Genomic DNA, 14,363 nt, shown 5'->3' with positions numbered 1-14,363 from the left:
CTCAATTACAACAGTCATTATCATTCTAGCACTTCATTAATGTCACATGGTAATTTTTTCATTTTTTAATCCAATTGTCAATATAACTAGCATTTCCAAGTGAACAAATATAGTAGTTTGTCAATCTTCAAAACTAATTTGAAGGTAATGAGTAGTCAAATGATTATATAAGTTGACTTACTTGGAGTTATTTTTTGGTAAGATACAATTTGAGAATCCTATTAAGTAATGGACAAGGATTTGATTCGGTTTTCCTTCAAAATATCTCCGAAGAAGTGTTTTCCTTTTTCTTCAACTTACTAATTTGCAAGAATCGCTCATTCCATTATATTGTCTACAAATTCTTTCACAAATGTGTTGCACATGTATGTCGAGTCATGTAGTAGTTATTAATTTTATATTAGGCTTGTAGGGTACTTTACACAAAAAATACTTATATAGAAAAATATCATAGTTCACATCAATTAATGATAATCAAAAGGCATACACTATATATGTTCATAACGCAAAGCTTGGCAAAAATAATTGCACACATAAATCAGCCTTATTACACTGTTATACACATAAAATAGGTAGCTTCTTATTTGTTTACATTGTTAAAGCCAAGCCATGAGACACTGAAAGTTTGTTAGTAGTGGCAAGGTGAGTAGCAGTAGCAAGCATATTTTGCCCAGTAATATTTGTGACCCCATGGTTTGTACTTCTTACAGATACCATATTTAGCTCCATAGTAGTACTTGCAATGATGACTACATTTGTAGGAGTAGTAACAAGGCCCATTCCACTGGTCACTTTTTTTCCAACAGTATTTGCCTTCTGCCATTTGTATTTCTGCAAAATTGAGAAAATTTAAAACTCATGATATTGAAAATTTCTTAGAATTTCCAAATAACACTGCCTCCGTTTCATTTAATTGGACATGTTCGACTATTCACAAAGTTTAATAAAAATAAATATTTTAAAAATTCATAATCGTTAACAAATTATTATATTTGGTAGCTATAGAATAATGTCGTTAATTCTTGACTCACCAGTTGCAGCAACAAGGAAGAAGCAAAAGAGGAGGGCGAGAAAAGCAGTGTACTTTGCCATAGCTATTATTTTCTGTGGATTTCTTGGTGTGGAAACAAACAATTGAAATGGTGGAATTTTTAGTGTTGGAAACTCATGTTGTCAACTTTATTCCAATTGATTTGATCAATCATTACGTTGGATGTTTGCTTAATTAATTATATGATGGATAAATTAAAGGAGACATCAAGTACAAAGAATTTGTCCAGCACAATTAGCATTTCTTTAATTGAAAAGAATTTGAATTGATCAAAGTATTCTACTAATTGATCAGTTCTCTATTCCACAAATTGCTTTTATGAGGTCACCATGCCTTTGTGAAATAAAGTCTTCTACTAATATAACGTCATTATTCTGGAAAGTCAAAACAAAAACATCAGAATTGATAACCCACAATATTTCTTCTTGAAAGCAAATAGGCTACGGTGTAAGAACAACAACTCTGTTAGCGGAAATGTGAAAATATAAACAACACAGAAGAACAACAATATTTAACGTGGTTTGGATCAGAATGATCCTACGTCCATTAGAGAACAACTGTATTTATATTAACAAAGAAAGGGGAAAGATCTCAAATACATCCAAGAGAATTGCTCATACAACTCTCTATTCTTTTAATGTATTTTACAAATTCCTTAGAATATGAGAAGAAAAGTGAGAGATGTATTTCAAATGAATCAAGAGCTACTTATTTATAGAAATGAATACTTGTTCTTGATGTCATCCGTGACATCACTATGTGTCAGAATGTCAAGGTTTAACTTGTATCATTTAACGGTTTACCAAACATTCACCTACAAAGTTACTACCTTTACTTTTTGTACCAATGAAGAATTATTTTCCTACCAAATCTTCACATATTCATCTAAAATCTTGTCAAATTTAACAAATCTCTACCTTGGCAAGAATCTCCATTTTCAACTTTGTCTAAACAACAACTTTTGATTGTGTCTTCAACCTCAATCTTTCATTGGGTTTTGATCCCACAAAGACCAAACCAATTCTTTCAATATCCACCTTGTTTTATGTTTCGAGCATGCGTATGAACAACTCCAACAAAATATTGTAAGCTTACTAGGCAATCCCGTTGTAAGAAACAAGAAAAATCAAACCTTTGTTGAACACACTAGCTCCACCTAGCAATTGTTCTCCCAGAGTTGCATCAGTTGATGCATACTCCCACCAAGTCCTTGTAGTGTGCAAACTTGGCAAGCTGGACTATCTTGGTCATTATATTTGTAGTGTTATCGTCAATGATAACCTTCTCGACCATAGTAGCTCCCTCTTCAACAACATCTTGAATGAAATGGAATCGGACATCAATGTATTTGGTGCGCTCATGAAATCTTTGATTTTTAATCAAATGAATAACACTTTGACTATCACATCTTAAAGTTGACTCCAGCTGAACCAAACTCAATTCTTCCACAAAACTTTCAACCAGATAGCCTTTTTCATTGCCTATGTTGCTGCCATATATTTTGCCTCTATTGTAGATAAAGCGACAATCGACTTTAAATTCTATTTCCAACTAATGGAACTACTAACGAGAGTAAAGATGCTTCCATTTGTGGATCTGTTTCTATCAAGATCCCCTGCATAGTCTGAATCTACATAACCGAGAACTAAAGTGTACATGTTTACAATACTTACAGATTAAGCAATATTTGTATGTGTGCACACCATAGCACATGTACTGCTACCAACTGCACTAGCATAAAGAACCTTTGACATATACTCCACCCCTTCCTCAGACTAAGGCAATTGTAACTCCGACAGCTTGAAATGAGATGCTATCAATGTACTTAAAGTCTTACCCATATGTTGTATTGACCTTGAGGGTCATTTTAAGAAATTCGAGAGAAACTATTATTTCACCCCTCTCGTTAGTCTCTTCGGGTGTTATTTGACTATTTTTCATAGTTGGTTTTGATAAATTCTTAACAGGCTATGATTTGTGCAAGTTTTTGAGTTTTGACGGTTTTAGTTGCTCAAAAGTGGTTTTTGGTATCAATCAGAGCTTTGGGTCTTGAAATGGAATTTAGTCAGTTCCATCAACTCTAGAATGTGGAAATTGGTCTAGGAGTGTCTTTGTTTTTGAATTCGGAGTTTGTTTGTGAAATTATGGCCCTAAGTTGGAAAGTTTGGTTTTAAATGAGTTAGGGGTGACTTTGGTCAATATATTGAGATTCTAACGTCGGATGAGGATTCTATTAGTTTTGATGGATCCGTAACGTTAATTTTGATCTAGTTGAACATTGACTTAGAGCCACGGGACCTTAATTGTCGTTTTGAGATTTTAGGCCAAAAAGGGGTCTGGAAGGGTAATTTCACCATAACAACTTCTTTTTGGAAACCTAATAATTTTATTGAGTCCAAAATATCAAATTTAGTGTATTAGCATATTCGGTTTATTTTTATCATACCACGAATGATTTTCGAGGGTCCAATCGAGAGCATTTTTGAACTTGGCAAATCTGCAGTTTCTGGTTTCTGGTGCAGGTCGCTTTGTGCTTCGCGATCGCGAAGAATTCCCTGCGATTGCGACCTACCCATTTTCTCATTCTCTGCGATCGCAACACTTTTCACGCGATCGCGAAAGGTTGCTTCTCAATGTTTCGCGATCGTAATGGACAATTTTTGCCTGAATAGTGTTATGTCGAGAATCAGTCCCCATTTCTAAAATTCCACCATTGTTTCTCATTTTGAGCTCTAGGAGTGATAATTCTGGGTCGAGTTCTTAAAGGATTTTGTGTGGGTAAATTTTTTATTCAATCCTACTTGATTTACTTATCAATTCCCCTTCCTAAATAATTATAAAATCTAGATTTTAAGTGGGAATTTTGGTGTTCTTATTCCTAAACCTTAATTATGAATTTCTTAAATTTCTCACTCGTTTATTGGTTAATTTTTATGGGTTTTTCAACCACAAGTTCCCCTCAATGTATAGAACTTGTTTTTGAAATAAAATTTAATATCCGGCCTTTTCAAATTTTAAGCTATCTTTGGACCATGTTACCCTCGATTCTGAATTCTTGCAATATCGGTTTCATTGATTTTCTTGTGACGTGTATGTTTTATTCTTGATAGTAAGTTGTTATTTCGGGTGTTGAATTCGGTGTTTGTTCATGTCACGCCCCGAGAGGGTACCCTAGGCGTGGCCGGCACTCAGAAACCATTTCTGGCTTCCGAGAGAACCACTTGGTCTCATTTCTTATTTATTCATCAGCGGAAGACTTAAGAATACTAATGTGGGCTAGTCATAATCAAAGGAAAAATAGATAATTTTTATAAGAAGTAGTTTCTAAGGAGAACTACTCCGATTACATCATCAGACTCTGTCTATGAAGCCTCTAATACTCTTAGATGGTGCCAATGACATGTCCATGGCTACCTCAAAAGAAAGATCACACTCAACAATAATAAAAGGATAAGGAGTTCCTTCGAATACAAGAAGGACTCACCAAATAGCTGAAAAGAAATGATCTTCAACGATGCGCCTGTTGAGGATCTCTAACACCTGTATCTGCTTCATAAAATGATGCAGGTCGAATGACGTCAGTACGTGGAATGTACGAGTATGTAAAATGGCAGGAAGGTAAGGACAGATATCAAGAAACTCCTCTCAAGAAAACTCAGCTCAGAACTCAACATCATCTCAACATGAATATGTAATGCAAGTTTAAAATATAATAATAAAAATAATAGTAATAAGCAATGCTTACTCAGTTGGGAGTTTCTCTAACCGACAAACATCACTTATGAGCTAGCGATGATACAACGAAGCGATGTCGTTGCCACATCCATCCAATACCTTGCCAGGGTAAAGGACATCACCATCTTGGATCCATTCATCAAAGTCCTCTTTTTGGGACTTAAGAGGCATAGCCTCCATCCTACGCTGGCTACGTAGTTCTGGGGTTTGAGTCAATTAAACTCTTACCCAACTCGGTGCTCAATACTACTCCCAAAATATGTGCTCATATTAAACTCATCATCTAGTCTCATTGGACTTTAATTTAAATCATCAAACTCATCTCATTTCATGTTCATCAATCATTATACTTCCAAAACATCATTTACATCTCATCAAAATATCTTGCTCAAAATATCATTTTCTCAAATTCATTCAAATTCAACTCTTTTGCTCTTTCAAAACTCAATAAAATACATATATAGTATTAATTCATATAACTCTCTTTTTATCAATAAAAATAATAAAAAGCCAACATTTTTACTCAAAACATGTGTAAAAATATTCATGAACATCAAATCAATTAGGATTAATGGGAAAGTAGCCATGAACAATAATTCCAATAATATGAGAGATAACAATAATAATAATATTAATGCATAAATATATCTAACTCAATAGAAGAAGAATTAATTCATTTAGAATTCAAGATTTGGATAAAACTCAACTATAACTAAATTATAATGAATTTAAATATTGGGCGCATGGACGAACAAAATCCGATGCTATGAAATCCTTACATACCTTAAATCCGAAGGTTTACTCCGAATTGGAACACTCTTGGACCCCTAGCTTTTTATTCTCGCCGGAGCATTTTGTGTACTACCCAGAGTATAAGAATCACCGGATTAGTATTTTTATACTACTAAAACTAACACTATATTTGAGAAGAAGTATATAGAGAGAAGAAATGCTTAAGAAAGCTTGATGAATAAAATGAGGAAATAAGGTGGGTATTTATAGGTGGGAAAGAGGGACCAAACAATAAATAAAATAATTATAAAAAAAAATCTGAAAATTTAATGGAATATATTGATGTCATGGATGATGTTAAATGGAGGACAATTTATGTCATGCATGATGTCAAATGCATCTAGATGTTTCCATGGTAAGTAAGATGAGTTCTTTTTAACAGAATACTCGTTTTCGAAGCTACATTTGAATAAGATAAATTCCTTATTAGGATTTTGTGTCTTCATAAGAATTGTAGATATGGACGTCTAGTTTCATATCGTTCAAGAAACAACCAATTTGGAGCAACCTACAGTGAGATATGAATTTTCTTCTATCAACACTCAATTCCGTCACAGCACTATATCTTGCAAAGATTAATTTATTTGGCCTACTTATACTATGAATTTATAGTTATGTTCTTCATGAAAGTTGTAGGTAAGGATGTTGTGATTACCCAGAAATTTGAATCACCTAATTTGGAACAAACTATGAAAAGTTATGCCCAAATACAGAGGCTGTATTATTTTCGTCGAGAATTGAAATACCGACATACAACATTTTAGGGGTTGTTACAATATCTCCCCCTTGGGATCATTCGTCCTCGAATGAAGATGAAGATAGGAGACATAAAGAATGAATATCATCAATACATCAACTCCGATACTCAAATAGTCAATGACTCAAACTCAAGAATAAACATCAACTCAAAGGTAGAAGTAAGGAATATTACCTTGAATATCGTCATCAGAAGGCATAAATAGATGAGGATAGTTAGCCTTCATATCTTCTTCAGCTTCCCATGTAGCCTCTTCAACAATAGTTCTTAATTTGCGAATCTGACGATCAAGAATTTGAACTGGAATCTCTTCATAACTCAAACTCTCTTTCACCCCAATGCTCTCAGCTGGGACAACAAGTGAAGGATCTCCCAAACACTTCTTAAGCATAGAGATGTGAAACACGGGATAAATATCAGCTAATTCTGGAGGCAACTCCAATTTATAGGCTATGTTACCTACCCTCCTCATAATCTGATAAGGACCAATGTAGCGGGGACTAAGCTTCCCTTTCTTTCCAAATCTCATCACACCCTTCATGGGTGAAACTTTCAAGTATACCCAATCGTACACTTCGAACTCCAAATCTCTTCTTCTAACATCAGTGTAGGATTTTTGGTGACTTTGAGCAGTCCTCAACCTCTCTTGTATGGTTTTCACCTTCTCCATAGCTTGGTGAACCAAGTCTGGTCCAATCAACTCAGCTTCACCAACTTCAAACCAACCAATTAGTGATCTACATCTCCTCCCATACAGAGCTTCATAAGGAGCCATTTGAATACTCGAATGGAAACTATTATTGTATGCAAACTCAATAAGAGGTAAATGATCATCCCAATTACCTTTGAAGTCAATGACACAGGCTCTTAACATATCCTCCAAAGTCTGTATCGTACGCTCTGCCTGGCCATCTGTTTGCGGATGAAAAGCAGTACTAAGGTTCACTCTTGAAACCAAGCCCTTCTGAAATGACTTCCAAAACTGAGCAGTAAATTAATCTCCCCTATCAGATATGATAGACAAAGGAACTCCATGCAGTCTAACAATCTCTCTAAGATACAGTTTGGCATAATCCTCTGCAGTGTTCGTAGTCTTAACCGGCAAGAAATGGGCCGATTTGGTCATCCTATCCACAATCACCCAAATAGAGTCATGTTGTTTGCGGGTTCGTGGTAAACCGGTAATGAAGTCCATATTGATCATTTCCCACTTCCATTCCGGTATCTCTATATTCTGAGCCACTCCACAAGGCCTTTGGTGCTTAACTTTAACTTGTTGACAATTTGGGCACTTGGACACAAACTCTGCTATATCTCTCTTCATTCCACTCCACCAGTATACTTCTCTCAAGTCATGATACATCTTTGTTGAACCTGGATGGATGGAATACTTAGAATTATGGGCTTCTTTCATGATTTTCTCCCTAATACCATCAACACTTGGAACACATAATCTTTCTTGATATCTCAACACTCCATCTCCTCCTTTAGTAAAATCCATTACCTTCTGCTTATGAACCTCATCCTTCAGTTGAAGAAGAATGGGGTCCTGATCTTGCTTTTCTTTCACCTCTGCAACTAGAGATGATTCGGCTCCATTTCGTACTATTGTACCGCCCTTACTAGAGTCAATAAGTTGAACTCCCAAACGCGCAAGTCTATGCACTTCCTTTGCCAACTCCTTCTTTTCCTCTTCCACATGAGTTGTACTCCCCATAGATAACCTGCTAAGAGCATAAGCAACTACATTTGCTTTACCTGGGTGGTAGAGAATGCTCATGTCATAATCCTTGAGCAACTCTAGCCATCTCCTTTGCCTCAAATTCAGCTCCTTCTGGATGAATACATACTGTAAGCTCTTATGGTCTGTGAACATATCCACATGTACACCATAAAGATAGTGACGCCAAATCTTAAGAGCAAATACCACAGCTGCCAACTCAAGGTCATGAGTGGGGTAGTTCCTCTCATGAGTCTTAAGCTTCCTGGAGGCATAGGCAATGACCTTACCTTTCTGCATCAATACACATCCCAACCCAACTCTTGAAGCATCACAATAGATTACAAAACCATCTGTTCCTTCGGGTAGGGATAGTACTGGAGCAGTAGTCAATCTAGCTTTCAACTCTTGAAAACTTTTCTCACAAGCATCAGACCATTGAAACTTAGCCTTCTTCTGAGTCAGCTTAGTCAATGGTGAGGATATGGATGAAAATCCCTCAACAAACCTCCTGTAGTAACCAGCTAAACCTAAGAAACTCCTTATGTTGGTTGGATAGGTGGGTCAGGGTCTGTTCTTAACTGCCTCAATCTTTTGAGTATCAACTTGGATTCCATCCCCAGATATAATATGACCTAGGAATGCTACAGACTCAAGCCAAAACTCACACTTTGAAAACTTAGCATACAACTCCTTCTCCTTAAGAGTTTGAAGGACAATCCTAAGGTGATTAGCATGCTCACTCTTACTTCTAGAGTAGACCAAAATATCATCGATGAAGACAATTACAAACGTATCTAGGTATGGCTTGAATACTCGGTTCATGAGGTCCATAAAAGCTGCTGGAGCATTTGTCAATCCAAAGGACATAACAAGAAACTCAAAATGACCATAGCGGGTTCGAAAAGCCATCTTCGGGATGTCACATTCTCTCACTTTCAACTGGTGATAGCCTGATCTGAGGTCTATCTTAGAGAAATATGTGGCACCCTGAAGTTGGTCAAATAAATCATCTATTCTGGGGAGAGGGTACTTGTTTTTAATGGTGACCTTGTTTAGTTGTCGGTAATCAATGCACATTCTAAGGGACCCATCTTTCTTTCGCACGAATAGGACAGGAGTGCCCATGGTGAGACACTTGGCCTAATAAACCCCTTATCTAGGAGGTCTTTCAGTTGTTCTTTCAACTCTTTCAACTCAGTAGGAGCCATCCTATAAGGAGGAATGGAGATAGGTTGTGAATCAGGAAGGACATCAATACCAAAGTTTATCTCTCTATCAGGAGGGATTCCGGGTAGATCCTCAGGAAAGACTTCAGGAAACTCATTCACAATGGGAACTGACTCAAGAGATGGAGTCTGATTATTAATATTTTTGACTCAAACTATATGATATATACATCCCTTAGAGATTAATTTGCTGGCCTTAAGGTAGGAAATAAATTTACCCCTAGGCACTACAGAATTCCCCTTCCACTCTAAGATAGGCTCATTTGGAAATTGAAACTTGACAATTTGGGTCCTACAATCAACCGAAGCATAACAAGAATAAAGCCAGTCTATACCAAGAATCACATCAAAATCAACCATGTCCAACTCAACTAAGTCAGCCATGGTATCCCTATGATAGATTGACACAGTACAATTTCTATAGACCCTCTCAGCTAAGATAGAATTACCAACAGGAGTAGACACACTGAAAGTCTCAAGAAGACACTCAGGAAGGATCTCAAATTTACTAGCCAAGTAAGGAGTCACAAAAGATAATGTAGCACCCGGATCAAGTAATGCATACACATCAAAAGAAAGGACTCGGAGCATATTAGTAACAACATCGGGTGCATTCTCTTGGTCTTGGCGACTACCCATAGCATACAGACGGTTGGTTCCCCCACCTGCACTTGAAGTTGCACCTCTATGATTACCTCTATTCTATGGAGCTGCAGAAGAAAACTGAGCTCTACTACTTCCATCTCCCTGCCTTTTTGAAGGACACTCATTCTGGAAGTGACCTATCTTTCCACATCCGTAGCAAGCATTGGTGCCCACACGACACTCTCCCAAATGGAGCCTCCCACAGCTAGCACATGGTGGTTTTCCTCTAGAACCTTGAGCCATACTTAATTGGGACTGAGAACCTTGAGATCAAAAGTTTTGGTGACTTAGCGATCTCTGATCATACCTGGTATTAGGTGTAAAAGCATTTGTTGGGGAAGGTGCATAATTGGAAGACCTTTTCTGAAAGAAAGACTTATTACCCTTCCCTTGCTTCTACTCATTCTCATGCCCAACAGACTTAGCCTTCTTGCTTAGGTGTTCTTCTCGGTCCTTTTTCTTGTCATCCTCAACCTGCTGATCATACACCATCAATCTAGAAAAATCCATGTCAGAAATCATTAGCATTGCCTTACATTCTTTCTTTACATGTTTGCCTAGGCCAGAGACAAACTTCGTCATCTTAGACCTCATATGAGGAATCATTTCTGGGGCATATTTGGACAATTGAATAAACTTCAAACTATACTCTTTCACAGTCATACTCTCTTGCTTGAGGTTAACAAACTCCTCAATTTTTGCTTCACGTAGCTCTTGGGGAAAGAGGTTATCAAGAAATGCTCTTTCAAACTCATCCCAAAGAGCAGGCTCTGCATCCTGACCTCTACTTTCTTCCCACTGGTTATACCAGACATTTGCCACATCCTTGAGTTGATAAGACACCAACTCAACCCCCTCGATCTCTGTAGCATGCATCGCTTTTAGTATCTTCCACATCTTATCAATGAAATTTTGGGGGTCTTCATCAACGTTAGAACCCGTGAAGACCGGTGGATTCATTCTCAGAAAATCTCTGATCCTCGTGGCAGCAGACAGCTCTTGATAACTAGAGCTAGGAGTTGGTGAACTTTGGCTACTATTTCGAGCAGCCACCAACTGGGTGAGCATAGCAATCGCTCCTCGAAAATCTTCCTCTGAAGTAGGAGTGGTCTGAACAGTAGGTACTTGGGGTACCTTAGTAGACCTTGCAGGTCGGCCCCTAGTTCTCCGTGAAGGCATTACTGACTGTGGAACCTCAGTACTGGCTGCGTTCCTCTGACTAGCTGAACGTTTAGGAGGCATGTCTGAAACGTGTAAACGCATGAATTAGAAAGAAAGCTTTGATAGAGTTAAACTCTATCGCACGAACTCAGATTATGAAAGAAGTGAAATAATTCCTAATGTCCTATATCTTCCTGATTATAAGTGTGGTGCACGACACGCCCATAAACAAGACTCTACTAGACACGGCTTCATAGACACCCTAGGACTCTTGAACTCTAGGCTCTGATACCAAGTTTGTCACGCCCCGAGAGGGTACCCTAGACGTGGCCGACACTCAGAAACCATTTCTGGCTTCCGAGAGAACCACTTGGTCTCATTTCTTATTTATTCATCAGCGGAAGACTTAAGAATACTAATGTGGGCTAGTCATAATCAAAGGAAAAATAGATAATTTTTATAAGAAGTAGTTTCTAAGAAGAACTACTCCGATTACATCATCAGACTCTGTCTATGAAGCCTCTAATACTCTTAGATGGTGCCAATGACATGTCCATGGCTACCTCAAAAGAAACATCACACTCAATAATAATAAAAGGATAAGGAGTTCCTTTGAATATAAGAAGGACTCACCAAATAGCTGAAAAGAAATGATCTTCAACGATGCGCCTGTTAAGGATCTCTAACACCTGTATCTGCATCATAAAACGATGCAGGTCGAATGACGTCAGTACGTGGAATGTACGAGTATGTAAAATGGCAGGAAGGTAAGGACAGATATCAAGAAACTCCTCTCAAGAAAACTCAGCTCAGAACTCAACATCATCTCAACATGAATATGTAATGCAAGTTTAAAATATAATAATAAAAATAATAGTAATAAGCAATGCTTACTCAGTTGGGAGTTTCTCTAACCGACAAACATCACTTATGAGCTAGCAATGATACAACGAAGCGATGTCATTGCCACATCCATCCAATACCTTGCCAGGGTAAAGCACATCACCATCTTAGATCCATTCATCAAAGTCCTCTTTTTGGGACTTAAGAGGCATAGCCTCCATCCTACGCTGGCTACGTAGTTCTGGGGTTTGAGTCAATTAAACTCTTACCCAACTCGGTGCTCAATACTACTCCCAAAATATGTGCTCATATTAAACTCATCATGTAGTCTCATTGGACTTTAATTTAAATCATCAAACTCATCTCATTTCATGTTCATCAATCATTATACTTCCAAAAACATCATTTACATCTCACCAAAACATCTTGCTCAAAATATCATTTTCTCAAATTCATTCAAATTCAACTCTTTTGCTCTTTCAAAACTCAATAAAATACATATATAGTATTAATTCATATAACTCTCTTTTTATCAATAAAAATAATAAAAAGCCAATATCTTTACTCAAAACATGTGTAAAAATATTCATGAACATCAAATCAATTAGGATTAATGGGAAAGTAGCCATGAACAATAATTCCAATAATATGAGAGATAACAATAATAATAATATTAATGCATAAATATATCTAACTCAATAGAAGAAGAATTAATTCATTTAGAATTCAAGATTTGGATAAAACTCAACTATAACTCAATTATAATGAATTTAAATATTGGGCGCATGGACGAACTCAATCCGATGCTATGAAATTCTTACATACCTTAAATCCGAAGGTTTACTCCGAATTGGAACACTCTTGGACCCCTAGCCTTTTCTTCTCGCCGGAGCGTTTTGTGTACTACCCGGAGTATAAGAATCACCGGAGTAGTATTTTTATACTACTAAAACTAACACTATATTTGAGAAGAAGTATATAGAGAGAAGAAATGCTTAAGAAAGCTTGATGAATAAAATGAGGAAATAAGGTGGGTATTTATAGGTGGGAAAGAGGGACCTAACAATAAATAAAATAATTATAAAGAAAAATCTGAAAATTTAGTGGAATATATTGATGTCATGGATGATGTTAAATGGAGGACAATTTATGTCATTCATGATGTCAAATGCATCTAGATGTTTCCATGGTAGGTAAGATGAGTTCTTTTTAACAGAATACTCGTTTTTGAAGCTGCGTTTGAATAAGATAAATTCCTTATTAGGATTTAGTGTCTTCATAAGAATTGTAGATATGGAAGTCTAGTTTCATATCGTTTAAGAATCAACCAATTTGGAGCAACCTACAGTGAGATATGAATTTTCTTCTATCAACACTCAATTCCGTCACAGCACTATATCTTGCAAAGATTAATTTATTTGGCCTACTTAAACTATGAATTTATAGTTATGTTCTTCATGAAAGTTGTAGGTAAGGATGTTGTGATTACCCTGAAATTTGAATCACCTAATTTGGACCAAACTATGAAAAGTTATGCCCAAAATACAGAGGCTGTATTATTTTCGTCGAGAATTGAAATACCGACATACAATATTTTAGGGGTTGTTACAGTTCATCTGCAAGAAGTGTTTGAATGCGGTTTTGGCAATTTAGGTTGGTTTGTCTATCACTCTTAATACTGGGATACGGTAATTAGTTATTATTTTGTTATAGATTTTGTGATGGGATTGTAGTGCAGATTGGGGCTATTAAATTATTTGTGATGCCCGTGTGCGGACTTATCTGTAGCCCTTGTGGGGGACTTATTTGTTATCTTATCTATTTTGAGAATGTGTAATTCATGCCTTATCTGTGATAGAGGTATGAGAAGGTTATTTGACTTGAAATACCCACCTTAGGGGTTGAGTTGGGGGTTTAGAGTTCAATTGAGTACTGAATTTTATTCGAAAGAGGGCGAACATTTATTTCATTAAAATTCCTTCCAACTGCTATCTATTGAGGGTGAATATCATGTTTATGTTGAGCTTAGAGAACTTGAACCTTGTATATATATGTTGAGTAGAATATTACCTCCATGCCATATTTATTGTGATGCATTCATCGTCATTCATTACAATAATGATCTTGAAAAGTTGAGAATTGTGAAAGTTTTTTTTTGAGAAAGAAAATGTGGCACCTTTTTGATCCTTGACCACGAGCTAGTTGGCAAGTTAACATGAGTTCAATATTGTGATTCAGTATATGGACTACGAGTCCATCATCAATCCTTTTCTGGAAGCCTCAGCTCGACAGTGTATATGACAGGTTGTGGCACAACCTTGATTCCACCATACTATCACATCATTGAATTATCATACTGCATTGTATTGCATTGCTATCTGTATTAATTGAATTATCTGATTATTGGTGAAAATGAACTATCCTTATGTG

This window comes from Solanum dulcamara, chromosome 6, assembly GCF_947179165.1.
Source record: "Solanum dulcamara chromosome 6, daSolDulc1.2, whole genome shotgun sequence".
Lineage (NCBI taxonomy): Eukaryota > Viridiplantae > Streptophyta > Magnoliopsida > Solanales > Solanaceae > Solanum > Solanum dulcamara.
Note: the sequence above shows the minus strand (reverse complement) of the source record.